The sequence below is a fragment of the Schistocerca cancellata genome, chromosome 8 (genome assembly GCF_023864275.1).
Source record: "Schistocerca cancellata isolate TAMUIC-IGC-003103 chromosome 8, iqSchCanc2.1, whole genome shotgun sequence".
Taxonomy (NCBI): domain Eukaryota; kingdom Metazoa; phylum Arthropoda; class Insecta; order Orthoptera; family Acrididae; genus Schistocerca; species Schistocerca cancellata.
In genome coordinates, this window is record NC_064633.1 from 80574745 (window position 1) to 80588882 (window position 14138).

At 47.2% G+C, this 14138-nt stretch overlaps 27 non-coding genes across 27 annotated transcripts; all 27 read right to left on the bottom strand.

Annotated features, from left to right (window-relative positions):
* Positions 1 to 184: 184 nt before the first annotated feature.
* On the bottom strand, positions 185 to 256 carry Trnat-agu (transfer RNA threonine (anticodon AGU)). Its single transcript has one exon. It is a non-coding gene; the product is annotated as a tRNA-Thr (tRNA).
* A 321-nt stretch (positions 257 to 577) lies between these two features.
* Trnak-cuu (transfer RNA lysine (anticodon CUU)) lies at positions 578 to 650 on the bottom strand. The gene has a single exon. It is a non-coding gene; the product is annotated as a tRNA-Lys (tRNA).
* Positions 651 to 1090: 440 nt separating this feature from the next.
* On the bottom strand, positions 1091 to 1163 carry Trnar-ucg (transfer RNA arginine (anticodon UCG)). Its single transcript has one exon. It is a non-coding gene; the product is annotated as a tRNA-Arg (tRNA).
* Positions 1164 to 1702: 539 nt separating this feature from the next.
* Trnat-agu (transfer RNA threonine (anticodon AGU)) lies at positions 1703 to 1774 on the bottom strand. Its single transcript has one exon. It is a non-coding gene; the product is annotated as a tRNA-Thr (tRNA).
* Positions 1775 to 2095: 321 nt separating this feature from the next.
* Trnak-cuu (transfer RNA lysine (anticodon CUU)) lies at positions 2096 to 2168 on the bottom strand. The gene has a single exon. It is a non-coding gene; the product is annotated as a tRNA-Lys (tRNA).
* Positions 2169 to 2609: 441 nt separating this feature from the next.
* Trnar-ucg (transfer RNA arginine (anticodon UCG)) lies at positions 2610 to 2682 on the bottom strand. The gene has a single exon. It is a non-coding gene; the product is annotated as a tRNA-Arg (tRNA).
* A 539-nt stretch (positions 2683 to 3221) lies between these two features.
* On the bottom strand, positions 3222 to 3293 carry Trnat-agu (transfer RNA threonine (anticodon AGU)). Its single transcript has one exon. It is a non-coding gene; the product is annotated as a tRNA-Thr (tRNA).
* Positions 3294 to 3614: 321 nt separating this feature from the next.
* Positions 3615 to 3687, bottom strand: Trnak-cuu (transfer RNA lysine (anticodon CUU)). The gene has a single exon. It is a non-coding gene; the product is annotated as a tRNA-Lys (tRNA).
* A 1052-nt stretch (positions 3688 to 4739) lies between these two features.
* Trnat-agu (transfer RNA threonine (anticodon AGU)) lies at positions 4740 to 4811 on the bottom strand. Its single transcript has one exon. It is a non-coding gene; the product is annotated as a tRNA-Thr (tRNA).
* A 321-nt stretch (positions 4812 to 5132) lies between these two features.
* On the bottom strand, positions 5133 to 5205 carry Trnak-uuu (transfer RNA lysine (anticodon UUU)). The gene has a single exon. It is a non-coding gene; the product is annotated as a tRNA-Lys (tRNA).
* Positions 5206 to 5645: 440 nt separating this feature from the next.
* Trnar-ucg (transfer RNA arginine (anticodon UCG)) lies at positions 5646 to 5718 on the bottom strand. The gene has a single exon. It is a non-coding gene; the product is annotated as a tRNA-Arg (tRNA).
* A 539-nt stretch (positions 5719 to 6257) lies between these two features.
* Trnat-agu (transfer RNA threonine (anticodon AGU)) lies at positions 6258 to 6329 on the bottom strand. Its single transcript has one exon. It is a non-coding gene; the product is annotated as a tRNA-Thr (tRNA).
* Positions 6330 to 6650: 321 nt separating this feature from the next.
* On the bottom strand, positions 6651 to 6723 carry Trnak-cuu (transfer RNA lysine (anticodon CUU)). Its single transcript has one exon. It is a non-coding gene; the product is annotated as a tRNA-Lys (tRNA).
* A 440-nt stretch (positions 6724 to 7163) lies between these two features.
* Trnar-ucg (transfer RNA arginine (anticodon UCG)) lies at positions 7164 to 7236 on the bottom strand. The gene has a single exon. It is a non-coding gene; the product is annotated as a tRNA-Arg (tRNA).
* Positions 7237 to 7874: 638 nt separating this feature from the next.
* Trnat-agu (transfer RNA threonine (anticodon AGU)) lies at positions 7875 to 7946 on the bottom strand. Its single transcript has one exon. It is a non-coding gene; the product is annotated as a tRNA-Thr (tRNA).
* A 321-nt stretch (positions 7947 to 8267) lies between these two features.
* Positions 8268 to 8340, bottom strand: Trnak-cuu (transfer RNA lysine (anticodon CUU)). The gene has a single exon. It is a non-coding gene; the product is annotated as a tRNA-Lys (tRNA).
* Positions 8341 to 8780: 440 nt separating this feature from the next.
* On the bottom strand, positions 8781 to 8853 carry Trnar-ucg (transfer RNA arginine (anticodon UCG)). The gene has a single exon. It is a non-coding gene; the product is annotated as a tRNA-Arg (tRNA).
* A 539-nt stretch (positions 8854 to 9392) lies between these two features.
* Trnat-agu (transfer RNA threonine (anticodon AGU)) lies at positions 9393 to 9464 on the bottom strand. The gene has a single exon. It is a non-coding gene; the product is annotated as a tRNA-Thr (tRNA).
* Positions 9465 to 9785: 321 nt separating this feature from the next.
* Positions 9786 to 9858, bottom strand: Trnak-cuu (transfer RNA lysine (anticodon CUU)). Its single transcript has one exon. It is a non-coding gene; the product is annotated as a tRNA-Lys (tRNA).
* A 440-nt stretch (positions 9859 to 10298) lies between these two features.
* Positions 10299 to 10371, bottom strand: Trnar-ucg (transfer RNA arginine (anticodon UCG)). Its single transcript has one exon. It is a non-coding gene; the product is annotated as a tRNA-Arg (tRNA).
* Positions 10372 to 10910: 539 nt separating this feature from the next.
* Trnat-agu (transfer RNA threonine (anticodon AGU)) lies at positions 10911 to 10982 on the bottom strand. Its single transcript has one exon. It is a non-coding gene; the product is annotated as a tRNA-Thr (tRNA).
* A 321-nt stretch (positions 10983 to 11303) lies between these two features.
* On the bottom strand, positions 11304 to 11376 carry Trnak-cuu (transfer RNA lysine (anticodon CUU)). Its single transcript has one exon. It is a non-coding gene; the product is annotated as a tRNA-Lys (tRNA).
* Positions 11377 to 11816: 440 nt separating this feature from the next.
* On the bottom strand, positions 11817 to 11889 carry Trnar-ucg (transfer RNA arginine (anticodon UCG)). Its single transcript has one exon. It is a non-coding gene; the product is annotated as a tRNA-Arg (tRNA).
* Positions 11890 to 12428: 539 nt separating this feature from the next.
* Trnat-agu (transfer RNA threonine (anticodon AGU)) lies at positions 12429 to 12500 on the bottom strand. The gene has a single exon. It is a non-coding gene; the product is annotated as a tRNA-Thr (tRNA).
* A 321-nt stretch (positions 12501 to 12821) lies between these two features.
* Trnak-cuu (transfer RNA lysine (anticodon CUU)) lies at positions 12822 to 12894 on the bottom strand. The gene has a single exon. It is a non-coding gene; the product is annotated as a tRNA-Lys (tRNA).
* Positions 12895 to 13334: 440 nt separating this feature from the next.
* Trnar-ucg (transfer RNA arginine (anticodon UCG)) lies at positions 13335 to 13407 on the bottom strand. Its single transcript has one exon. It is a non-coding gene; the product is annotated as a tRNA-Arg (tRNA).
* A 539-nt stretch (positions 13408 to 13946) lies between these two features.
* On the bottom strand, positions 13947 to 14018 carry Trnat-agu (transfer RNA threonine (anticodon AGU)). The gene has a single exon. It is a non-coding gene; the product is annotated as a tRNA-Thr (tRNA).
* Between the last annotated feature and the right edge of the window lie 120 nt (positions 14019 to 14138).

The window sequence follows — 14138 nt, forward strand, 5'->3', positions numbered from 1 at the left end:
TTCACGTCGGCATTCTCCGGAGACTGCCTAAAGCAGCAGTTTCTGGTGCCCACTTTAATAGCACCATTCACACTATTCATTTGCGAGAGCATTTCTTAAATACCGCACCCATTCATAATTTTTTTTATCCTTGACCGCTTTTTTCGAAAGGGCCACGGTGGGAGGGGCTGTTACAAAATTCATTTGCCGCCTGTGAGGATCGAACTCACGACCTCTGGTTTACTAGACCAGCTCTCTGCCACTGAGCTAAGGAGGCGCCTCCTAGCGGACTTTTAGGATACTTTGTTCTTACAAACTAGTGAATCGGAGCCCTTCAGCTCGAAACGCACCGCATGAGCGACCATTATTTGCATTTAGTTAGCACAGCTGCTGCTTTCCTACACATCTCACACTATATCGATGTACAACTAAAATTGCAAAACAACACATTTATTTCATTTCAGAGTCAATTTCAGCTTCAAATACCGTTCCTCTGATATTCATACGAAGCTAGGCATCGTCGTAACCCGTTACGTTCATTACGCAAGGCTCACGAGAGGGGCGCATGTTGGATCCGCGTAGACACAAAATTTTGCGCCGCCCAGCGTGGGGCTCGAACCCACGACCCTGAGATTAAGAGTCTCATGCTCTACCGACTGAGCTAGCCGGGCTGCACGCAACGCGTTACGAGCCATACAATACTGATGTGACCTGCGACCATCTATTGAAGATTCTTTTGACTACAGCTTATTTCCTGCTGCCACAAATCAGCTACAATCCTATTCAATGAAAAATTGTCTCCGAAAGGCATCAAATCTGCATGAAATGATACGTGGCTATCAGCACCATTATTCAACACACATGCTCGACTGTGCGCAGACGCCTGTGGCGTAGCCCTTGGCTCCTGAATCAGATGCAGTGGTACCAACAAAAACTCTCCTGAACGGCACTGTGCCGAAAACTTCGCTACAGATCACCCTTGTCTTGCTTGTGCTTCTGGTAGACGCCGGTTTTGTAGCCAGGAAGCGGACAGCAGCAACTTCCAACTAGTTTTAGTGTACTCAAACAACACAGTAAAACAGCATGCATCTTTTGCAGAACAGGAAAAACTCGACCGTGACAGGATTCGAACCTGCAATCTTCGGATCCGAAGTCCGACGCCTTATCCATTACGCCACACGGTCACTGGCGCAATATACTTCCCCACTCACACCTCGTTTTCGCCATTTGTACACTTGGCAGAATGATTTTCCCATCTTTGACACAGTTCTCCATCTCAAATTTCAGTACTAAAAGTACGACGCTACTTCTTGCTGTGTCCCATCGCAAGTTACATTCAAGCCCTTATGACGCTGATCAAACAAGAGGTGGCAAATCAGCTTCAATCGTTTAGTGCCATCTCAGTCGCTTGCAGAAGGTACCTCACCCTATGTGATACAATGGCGAATTGTCGCTATTACCAAAGCGGCGGCGGCGCCGACGACGACAAACGCGAGGGTCTTTATCAGGGGTAGAAAATACATCACAAGAACTAAGTATTTCACGTCGGCATTCTCCGGAGACTGCCTAAAGCAGCAGTTTCTGGTGCCCACTTTAATAGCACCATTCACACTATTCATTTGCGAGAGCATTTCTTAAATACCGCACCCATTCATAATTTTTTTTATCCTTGACCGCTTTTTTCGAAAGGGCCACGGTGGGAGGGGCTGTTACAAAATTCATTTGCCGCCTGTGAGGATCGAACTCACGACCTCTGGTTTACTAGACCAGCGCTCTGCCACTGAGCTAAGGAGGCGCCTCCTAGCGGACTTTTAGGATACTTTGTTCTTACAAACTAGTGAATCGGAGCCCTTCAGCTCGAAACGCACCGCATGAGCGACCATTATTTGCATTTAGTTAGCACAGCTGCTGCTTTCCTACACATCTCACACTATATCGATGTACAACTAAAATTGCAAAACAACACATTTATTTCATTTCAGAGTCACTTTCAGCTTCAAATACCGTTCCTCTGATATTCATACGAAGCTAGGCATCGTCGTAACCCGTTACGTTCATTACGCAAGGCTCACGAGAGGGGCGCATGTTGGATCCGCGTAGACACAAAATTTTGCGCCGCCCAGCGTGGGGCTCGAACCCACGACCCTGAGATTAAGAGTCTCATGCTCTACCGACTGAGCTAGCCGGGCTGCACGCAACGCGTTACGAGCCATACAATACTGATGTGACCTGCGACCATCTATTGAAGATTCTTTTGACTACAGCTTATTTCCTGCTGCCACAAATCAGCTACAATCCTATTCAATGAAAAATTGTCTCCGAAAGGCATCAAATCTGCATGAAATGATACGTGGCTATCAGCACCATTATTCAACACACATGCTCGACTGTGCGCAGACGCCTGTGGCGTAGCCCTTGGCTCCTGAATCAGATGCAGTAGTTCTAACAAAAACTCTCCTGAACGGCACTGTGCCGAAAACTTCGCTACAGATCACCCTTGTCTTGCTTGTGCTTCTGGTAGACGCCGGTTTTGTAGCCAGGAAGCGGACAGCAGCAACTTCCAACTAGTTTTAGTGTACTCAAACAACACAGTAAAACAGCATGCATCTTTTGCAGAACAGGAAAAAACTCGACCGTGACAGGGTTCGAACCTGCAATCTTCGGATCCGAAGTCCGACGCCTTATCCATTAGGCCACACGGTCACTGGCGAAATATACTTCCCCACTCACACCTCGTTTTCGCCATTTGTACACTTGGCAGAATGATTTTCCCATCTTTGACGCAGTTCTCCATCTCAAATTTCAGTACTAAAAGTACGACGCTACTTCTTGCTGTGTCCCATCGCAAGTTACATTCAAGCCCTTATGACGCTGATCAAACAAGAGGTGGCAAATCAGCTTCAATCGTTTAGTGCCATCTCAGTCGCTTGCAGAAGGTACCTCACCCTATGTGATACAATGGCGAATTGTCGCTATTACCAAAGCGGCGGCGGCGCAGACGACGACAATCGCGAGGGTCTTTATCAGGGGTAGAAAATACGTCACAAGAACTAAGTATTTCACGTCGGCATTCTCCGGAGACTGCCTAAAGCAGCAGTTTCTGGTGCCCACTTTAATAGCACCATTCACACTATTCATTTGCGAGAGCATTTCTTAAATACCGCACCCATTCATAATTTTTTTTATCCTTGACCGCTTTTTTCGAAAGGGCCACGGTGGGAGGGGCTGTTACAAAATTCATTTGCCGCCTGTGAGGATCGAACGCACGACCTCTGGTTTACTAGACCAGCGCTCTGCCACTGAGCTAAGGAGGCGCCTCCTAGCGGACTTTTAGGATACTTTGTTCTTACAAACTAGTGAATCGGAGCCCTTCAGCTCGAAACGCACCGCATGAGCGACCATTATTTGCATTTAGTTAGCACAGCTGCTGCTTTCCTACACATCTCACACTATATCGATGTACAACTAAAATTGCAAAACAACACATTTATTTCATTTCAGAGTCACTTTCAGCTTCAAATACCGTTCCTCTGATATTCATACGAAGCTAGGCATCGTCGTAACCCGTTACGTTCATTACGCAAGGCTCACGAGAGGGGCGCATGTTGGATCCGCGTAGACACAAAATTTTGCGCCGCCCAGCGTGGGGCTCGAACCCACGACCCTGAGATTAAGAGTCTCATGCTCTACCGACTGAGCTAGCCGGGCTGCACGCAACGCGTTACGAGCCATACAATACTGATGTGACCTGCGACCATCTATTGAAGATTCTTTTGACTACAGCTTATTTCCTGCTGCCACAAATCAGCTACAATCCTATTCAATGAAAAATTGTCTGCGAAAGGCATCAAATCTGCATGAAATGATACGTGGCTATCAGCACCATTATTCAACACACATGCTCGACTGTGCGCAGACGCCTGTGGCGTAGCCCTTGGCTCCTGAATCAGATGCAGTAGTTCCAACAAAAACTCTCCTGAACGGCACTGTGCCGAAAACTTCGCTACAGATCACCCTTGTCTTGCTTGTGCTTCTGGTAGACGCCGGTTTTGTAGCCAGGAAGCGGACAGCAGCAACTTCCAACTAGTTTTAGTGTACTCAAACAACACAGTAAAACAGCATGCATCTTTTGCAGAACAGGAAAAACTCGACCGTGACAGAATTCGAACCTGCAATCTTCGGATCCGAAGTCCGACGCCTAATCCATTACGCCACACGGTCACTGGCGCAATATACTTCCCCACTCACACCTCGTTTTCGCCATTTGTACACTTGGCAGAATGATTTTCCCATCTTTGACGCAGTTCTCCATCTCAAATTTCAGTACTAAAAGTACGACGCTACTTCTTGCTGTGTCCCATCGCAAGTTACATTCAAGCCCTTATGACGCTGATCAAACAAGAGGTGGCAAATCAGCTTCAATCGTTTAGTGCCATCTCAGTCGCTTGCAGAAGGTACCTCACCCTATGTGATACAATGGCGAATTGTCGCTATTACCAAAGCGGCGGCGGCGCCGACGACGACAATCGCGAGGGTCTTTATCAGGGGTAGAAAATACATCACAAGAACTAAGTATTTCACGTCGGCATTCTCCGGAGACTGCCTAAAGCAGCAGTTTCTGGTGCCCACTTTAATAGCACCATTCACACTATTCATTTGCGAGAGCATTTCTTAAATACCGCACCCATTCATAATTTTTTTTATCCTTGACCGCTTTTTTCGAAAGGGCCACGGTGGGAGGGGCTGTTACAAAATTCATTTGCCGCCTGTGAGGATCGAACTCACGACCTCTGGTTTACTAGACCAGCGCTCTGCCACTGAGCTAAGGAGGCGCCTCCTAGCGGACTTTTAGGATACTTTGTTCTTACAAACTAGTGAATCGGAGCCCTTCAGCTCGAAACGCACCGCATGAGCGACCATTATTTACATTTAGTTAGCACAGCTGCTGCTTTCCTACACATCTCACACTATATCGATGTACAACTAAAATTGCAAAACAACACATTTATTTCATTTCAGAGTCACTTTCAGCTTCAAATACCGTTCCTCTGATATTCATACGAAGCTAGGCATCGTCGTAACCCGTTACGTTCATTACGCAAGGCTCACGAGAGGGGCGCATGTTGGATCCGCGTAGACACAAAATTTTGCGCCGTCCAGCGTGGGGCTCGAACCCACGACCCTGAGATTAAAAGACTCATGCTCTACCGACTGAGCTAGCCGGGCTGCACGCAACGCGTTACGAGCCATACAATACTGATGTGACCTGCGACCATCTATTGAAGATTCTTTTGACTACAGCTTATTTCCTGCTGCCACAAATCAGCTACAATCCTATTCAATGAAAAATTGTCTCCGAAAGGCATCAAATCTGCATGAAATGATACGTGGCTATCAGCACCATTATTCAACACACATGCTCGACTGTGCGCAGACGCCTGTGGCGTAGCCCTTGGCTCCTGAATCAGATGCAGTAGTACCAACAAAAACTCTCCTGAACGGCACTGTGCCGAAAACTTCGCTACAGATCACCCTTGTCTTGCTTGTGCTTCTGGTAGACGCCGGTTTTGTAGCCAGGAAGCGGACAGCAGCAACTTCCAACTAGTTTTAGTGTACTCAAACAACACAGTAAAACAGCATGCATCTTTTGCAGAACAGGAAAAACTCGACCGTGACAGGATTCGAACCTGCAATCTTCGGATCCGAAGTCCGACGCCTTATCCATCAGGCCACACGGTCACTGGCGCAATATACTTCCCCACTCACACCTCGTTTTCGCCATTTGTACACTTGGCAGAATGATTTTCCCATCTTTGACGCAGTTCTCCATCTCAAATTTCAGTACTAAAAGTACGACGCTACTTCTTGCTGTGTCCCATCGCAAGTTACATTCAAGCCCTTATGACGCTGATCAAACAAGAGGTGGCAAATCAGCTTCAATCGTTTAGTGCCATCTCAGTCGCTTGCAGAAGGTACCTCACCCTATGTGATACAATGGCGAATTGTCGCTATTACCAAAGCGGCGGCGGCGCCGACGACGACAATCGCGAGGGTCTTTATCAGGGGTAGAAAATACATCACAAGAACTAAGTATTTCACGTCGGCATTCTCCGGAGACTGCCTAAAGCAGCAGTTTCTGGTGCCCACTTTAATAGCACCATTCACACTATTCATTTGCGAGAGCATTTCTTAAATACCGCACCCATTCATAATTTTTTTTATCCTTGACCGCTTTTTTCGAAAGGGCCACGGTGGGAGGGGCTGTTACAAAATTCATTTGCCGCCTGTGAGGATCGAACTCACGACCTCTGGTTTACTAGACCAGCGCTCTGCCACTGAGCTAAGGAAGCGCCTCCTAGCGGACTTTTAGGATACTTTGTTCTTACAAACTAGTGAATCGGAGCCCTTCAGCTCGAAACGCACCGCATGAGCGACCATTATTTGCATTTAGTTAGCACAGCTGCTGCTTTCCTACACATCTCACACTATATCGATGTACAACTAAAATTGCAAAACAACACATTTATTTCATTTCAGAGTCACTTTCAGCTTCAAATACCGTTCCTCTGATATTCATACGAAGCTAGGCATCGTCGTAACCCGTTACGTTCATTACGCAAGGCTCACGAGGGGGGCGCATGTTGGATCCGCGTAGACACAAAATTTTGCGCCGCCCAGCGTGGGGCTCGAACCCACGACCCTGAGATTAAGAGACTCATGCTCTACCGACTGAGCTAGCCGGGCTGAACGCAACGCGTTACGAGCCATACAATACTGATGTGACCTGCGACCATCTATTGAAGATTCTTTTGACTACAGCTTATTTCCTGCTGCCACAAATCAGCTACAATCCTATTCAATGAAAAATTGTCTCCGAAAGGCATCAAATCTGCATGAAATGATACGTGGCTATCAGCACCATTATTCAACACACATGCTCGACTGTGCGCAGACGCCTGTGGCGTAGCCCTTGGCTCCTGAATCAGATGCAGTAGTTCCAACAAAAACTCTCCTGAACGGCACTGTGCCGAAAACTTCGCTACAGATCACCCTTGTCTTGCTTGTGCTTCTGGTAGACGCCGGTTTTGTAGCCAGGAAGCGGACAGCAGCAACTTCCAACTAGTTTTAGTGTACTCAAACAACACAGTAAAACAGCATGCATCTTTTGCAGAACAGGAAAAACTCGACCGTGACAGGATTCGAACCTGCAATCTTCGGATCCGAAGTCCGACGCCTTATCCATTAGGCCACACGGTCACTGGCGCAATATACTTCCCCACTCACACCTCGTTTTCGCCATTTGTACACTTGGCAGAATGATTTTCCCATCTTTGACGAAGTTCTCCATCTCAAATTTCAGTACTAAAAGTACGACGCTACTTCTTGCTGTGTCCCATCGCAAGTTACATTCAAGCCCTTATGACGCTGATCAAACAAGAGGTGGCAAATCAGCTTCAATCGTTTAGTGCCATCTCAGTCGCTTGCAGAAGGTACCTCACCCTATGTGATACAATGGCGAATTGTCGCTATTACCAAAGCGGCGGCGCCCAGCTTCAATCGTTTAGTGCCATCTCAGTCGCTTGCAGAAGGTACCTCACCCTATGAGATACAATGGCGAATTGTCGCTATTACCAAAGCGGCGGCGGCGCCGACGACGACAATCGCGAGGGTCTTTATCAGGGGTAGAAAATACATCACAAGAACTAAGTATTTCACGTCGGCATTCTCCGGAGACTGCCTAAAGCAGCAGTTTCTGGTGCCCACTTTAATAGCACCATTCACACTATTCATTTGCGAGAGGATTTCTTAAATACCGCACCCATTCATAATTTTTTTTATCCTTGACCGCTTTTTTCGAAAGGGCCACGGTGGGAGGGGCTGTTACAAAATTCATTTGCCGCCTGTGAGGATCGAACTCACGACCTCTGGTTTACTAGACCAGCGCTCTGCCACTGAGCTAAGAAGGCGCCTCCTATCGGACTTTTAGGATACTTTGTTCTTACAAACTAGTGAATCGGAGCCCTTCAGCTCGAAACGCACCGCATGAGCGACCATTATTTGCATTTAGTTAGCACAGCTGCTGCTTTCCTACACATCTCACACTATATCGATGTACAACTAAAATTGCAAAACAACACATTTATTTCATTTCAGAGTCACTTTCAGCTTCAAATACCGTTCCTCTGATATTCATACGAAGCTAGGCATCGTCGTAACCCGTTACGTTCATTACGCAAGGCTCACGAGAGGGGCGCATGTTGGATCCGTGTAGACACAAAATTTTGCGCCGTCCAGCGTGGGGCTCGAACCCACGACCCTGAGATTAAGAGACTCATGCTCTACCGACTGAGCTAGCCGGGCTGCACGCAACGCGTTACGAGCCATACAATACTGATGTGACCTGCGACCATCTTTTGAAGATTCTTTTGACTACAGCTTATTTCCTGCTGCCACAAATCAGCTACAATCCTATTCAATGAAAAATTGTCTCCGAAAGGCATCAAATCTGCATGAAATGATACGTGGCTATCAGCACCATTATTCAACACACATGCTCGACTGTGCGCAGACGCCTGTGGCGTAGCCCTTGGCTCCTGAATCAGATGCAGTAGTTCCAACAAAAACTCTCCTGAACGGCACTGTGCCGAAAACTTCGCTAGAGATCACCCTTGTCTTGCTTGTGCTTCTGGTAGACGCCGGTTTTGTAGCCAGGAAGCGGACAGCAGCAACTTCCAACTAGTTTTAGTGTACTCAAACAACACAGTAAAACAGCATGCATCTTTTGCAGAACAGGAAAAACTCGACCGTGACAGGATTCGAACCTGCAATCTTCGGATCCGAAGTCCGACGCCTTATCCATTAGGCCACACGGTCACTGGCGCAATATACTTCCCCACTCACACCTCGTTTTCGCCATTTGTACACTTGGCAGAATGAATTTCCCATCTTTGACGCAGTTCTCCATCTCAAATTTCAGTACTAAAAGTACGACGCTACTTCTTGCTGTGTCCCATCGCAAGTTACATTCAAGCCCTTATGACGCTGATCAAACAAGAGGTGGCAAATCAGCTTCAATCGTTTAGTGCCATCTCAGTCGCTTGCAGAAGATACCTCACCCTATGTGATACAATGGCGAATTGTCGCTATTACCAAAGCGGCGGCGGCGCCGACGACGACAATCGCGAGGGTCTTTATCAGGGGTAGAAAATACATCACAAGAACTAAGTATTTCACGTCGGCATTCTCCGGAGACTGCCTAAAGCAGCAGTTTCTGGTGCCCACTTTAATAGCACCATTCACACTATTCATTTGCGAGAGCATTTCTTAAATACCGCACCCATTCATAATTTTTTTTATCCTTGACCGCTTTTTTCGAAAGGGCCACGGTGGGAGGGGCTGTTACAAAATTCATTTGCCGCCTGTGAGGATCGAACTCACGACCTCTGGTTTACTAGACCAGCGCTCTGCCACTGAGCTAAGGAGGCGCCTCCTAGCGGACTTTTAGGATACTTTGTTCTTACAAACTAGTGAATCGGAGCCCTTCAGCTCGAAACGCACCGCATGAGCGACCATTATTTGCATTTAGTTAGCACAGCTGCTGCTTTCCTACACATCTCACACTATATCGATGTACAACTAAAATTGCAAAACAACACATTTATTTCATTTCAGAGTCACTTTCAGCTTCAAATACCGTTCCTCTGATATTCATACGAAGCTAGGCATCGTCGTAACCCGTTACGTTCATTACGCAAGGCTCACGAGAGGGGCGCATGTTGGATCCGCGTAGACACAAAATTTTGCGCCGTCCAGCGTGGGGCTCGAACCCACGACCCTGAGATTAAGAGACTCATGCTCTACCGACTGAGCTAGCCGGGCTGCACGCAACGCGTTACGAGCCATACAATACTGATGTGACCTGCGACCATCTATTGAAGATTCTTTTGACTACAGCTTATTTCCTGCTGCCACAAATCAGCTACAATCCTATTCAATGAAAAATTGTCTCCGAAAGGCATCAAATCTGCATGAAATGATACGTGGCTATCAGCACCATTATTCAACACACATGCTCGACTGTGCGCAGACGCCTGTGGCGTAGCCCTTGGCTCCTGAATCAGATGCAGTAGTTCCAACAAAAACTCTCCTGAACGGCACTGTGCCGAAAACTTCGCTACAGATCACCCTTGTCTTGCTTGTGCTTCTGGTAGACGCCGGTTTTGTAGCCAGGAAGCGGACAGCAGCAACTTCCAACTAGTTTTAGTGTACTCAAACAACACAGTAAAACAGCATGCATCTTTTGCAGAACAGGAAAAACTCGACCGTGACAGGATTCGAACCTGCAATCTTCGGATCCGAAGTCCGACGCCTTATCCATTAGGCCACACGGTCACTGGCGCAATATACTTCCCCACTCACACCTCGTTTTCGCCATTTGTACACTTGGCAGAATGATTTTCCCATCTTTGACGCAGTTCTCCATCTCAAATTTCAGTACTAAAAGTACGACGCTACTTCTTGCTGTGTCCCATCGCAAGTTACATTCAAGCCCTTATGACGCTGATCAAACAAGAGGTGGCAAATCAGCTTCAATCGTTTAGTGCCATCTCAGTCGCTTGCAGAAGGTACCTCACCCTATGTGATACAATGGCGAATTGTCGCTATTACCAAAGCGGCGGCGGCGCCGACGACGACAATCGCGAGGGTCTTTATCAGGGGTAGAAAATACATCACAAGAACTAAGTATTTCACGTCGGCATTCTCCGGAGACTGCCTAAAGCAGCAGTTTCTGGTGCCCACTTTAATAGCACCATTCACACTATTCATTTGCGAGAGCATTTCTTAAATACCGCACCCATTCATAATTTTTTTTATCCTTGACCGCTTTTTTCGAAAGGGCCACGGTGGGAGGGGCTGTTACAAAATTCATTTGCCGCCTGTGAGGATCGAACTGACGACCTCTGGTTTACTAGACCAGCGCTCTGCCACTGAGCTAAGGAAGCGCCTCCTAGCGGACTTTTAGGATACTTTGTTCTTACAAACTAGTGAATCGGAGCCCTTCAGCTCGAAACGCACCGCATGAGCGACCATTATTTGCATTTAGTTAGCACAGCTGCTGCTTTCCTACACATCTCACACTATATCGATGTACAACTAAAATTGCAAAACAACACATTTATTTCATTTCAGAGTCACTTTCAGCTTCAAATACCGTTCCTCTGATATTCATACGAAGCTAGGCATCGTCGTAACCCGTTACGTTCATTACGCAAGGCTCACGAGAGGGGCGCATGTTGGATCCGCGTAGACACAAAATTTTGCGCCGTCCAGCGTGGGGCTCGAACCCACGACCCTGAGATTAAGAGACTCATGCTCTACCGACTGAGCTAGCCGGGCTGAACGCAACGCGTTACGAGCCATACAATACTGATGTGACCTGCGACCATCTATTGAAGATTCTTTTGACTACAGCTTATTTCCTGCTGCCACAAATCAGCTACAATCCTATTCAATGAAAAATTGTCTCCGAAAGGCATCAAATCTGCATGAAATGATACGTGGCTATCAGCACCATTATTCAACACACATGCTCGACTGTGCGCAGACGCCTGTGGCGTAGCCCTTGGCTCCTGAATCAGATGCAGTAGTTCCAACAAAAACTCTCCTGAACGGCACTGTGCCGAAAACTTCGCTACAGATCACCCTTGTCTTGCTTGTGCTTCTGGTAGACGCCGGTTTTGTAGCCAGGAAGCGGACAGCAGCAACTTCCAACTAGTTTTAGTGTACTCAAACAACACAGTAAAACAGCATGCATCTTTTGCAGAACAGGAAAAACTCGACCGTGACAGGATTCGAACCTGCAATCTTCGGATCCGAAGTCCGACGCCTTATCCATTACGCCACACGGTCACTGGCGCAATATACTTCCCCACTCACACCTCGTTTTCGCCATTTGTACACTTGGCAGAATGATTTTCCCATCTTTGACGCAGTTCTCCATCTCAAATTTCAGTACTAAAAGTACGACGCTACTTCTTGCTGTGTCCCATCGCAAGTTACATTCAAGCCCTTATGACGCTGATCAAACAAGAGGTGGCAAATCAGCTTCAATCGTTTAGTGCCATCTCAGTCGCTTGCAGAAGGTACCTCACCCTATGTGATACAATGGCGAATTGTCGCTATTACCAAAGCGGCGGCGGCGCCGACGACGACAATCGCGAGGGTCTTTATCAGGGGTAGAAAATACATCACAAGAACTAAGTATTTCACGTCGGCATTCTCCGGAGACTGCCTAAAGCAGCAGTTTCTGGTGCCCACTTTAATAGCACCATTCACACTATTCATTTGCGAGAGCATTTCTTAAATACCGCACCCATTCATAATTTTTTTTATCCTTGACCGCTTTTTTCGAAAGGGCCACGGTGGGAGGGGCTGTTACAAAATTCATTTGCCGCCTGTGAGGATCGAACTCACGACCTCTGGTTTACTAGACCAGCTCTCTGCCACTGAGCTAAGGAGGCGCCTCCTAGCGGACTTTTAGGATACTTTGTTCTTACAAACTAGTGAATCGGAGCCCTTCAGCTCGAAACGCATCGCATGAGCGACCATTATTTGCATTTAGTTAGCACAGCTGCTGCTTTCCTACACATCTCACACTATATCGATGTACAACTAAAATTGCAAAACAACACATTTATTTCATTTCAGAGTCACTTTCAGCTTCAAATACCGTTCCTCTGATATTCATACGAAGCTAGGCATCGTCGTAACCCGTTACGTTCATTACGCAAGGCTCACGAGAGGGGCGCATGTTGGATCCGCGTAGACACAAAATTTTGCGCCGTCCAGCGTGGGGCTCGAACCCACGACCCTGAGATTAAGAGACTCATGCTCTACCGACTGAGCTAGCCGGGCTGCACGCAACGCGTTACGAGCCATACAATACTGATGTGACCTGCGACCATCTATTGAAGATTCTTTTGACTACAGCTTATTTCCTGCTGCCACAAATCAGCTACAATCCTATTCAATGAAAAATTGTCTCCGAAAGGCATCAAATCTGCATGAAATGATACGTGGCTATCAGCACCATTATTCAACACACATGCTCGACTGTGCGCAGACGCCTGTGGCGTAGCCCTTGGCTCCTGAATCAGATGCAGTAGTTCCAACAAAAACTCTCCTGAACGGCACTGTGCCGAAAACTTCGCTAGAGATCACCCTTGTCTTGCTTGTGCTTCTGGTAGACGCCGGTTTTGTAGCCAGGAAGCGGACAGCAGCAACTTCCAACTAGTTTTAGTGTACTCAAACAACACAGTAAAACAGCATGCATCTTTTGCAGAACAGGAAAAACTCGACCGTGACAGGATTCGAACCTGCAATCTTCGGATCCGAAGTCCGACGCCTTATCCATTAGGCCACACGGTCACTGGCGCAATATACTTCCCCACTCACACCTCGTTTTCGCCATTTGTACACTTGGCAGAATGATTTTCCCATCTTTGACGCAGTTCTCCATCTCAAATTTCAGTACTAAAAGTACGACGCTACTTCTTGCTGTGTCCCATCGCAAGTTACATTCAAGCCCTTATGACGCTGATCAAACAAGAGGTGGCAAATCAGCTTCAATCGTTTAGTGCCATCTCAGTCGCTTGCAGAAGGTACCTCACCCTATGTGATACAATGGCGAATTGTCGCTATTACCAAAGCGGCGGCGGCGCCGACGACGACAATCGCGAGGGTCTTTATCAGGGGTAGAAAATACATCACAAGAACTAAGTATTTCACGTCGGCATTCTCCGGAGACTGCCTAAAGCAGCAGTTTCTGGTGCCCACTTTAATAGCACCATTCACACTATTCATTTGCGAGAGCATTTCTTAAATACCGCACCCATTCATAATTTTTTTTATCCTTGACCGCTTTTTTCGAAAGGGCCACGGTGGGAGGGGCTGTTACAAAATTCATTTGCCGCCTGTGAGGATCGAACTGACGACCTCTGGTTTACTAGACCAGCGCTCTGCCACTGAGCTAAGGAAGCGCCTCCTAGCGGACTTTTAGGATACTTTGTTCTTACAAACTAGTGAATCGGAGCCCTTCAGCTCGAAACGCACCGCATGAGCGACCATTATTTGCATTTAGTTAGCACAGCTGCTGCTTT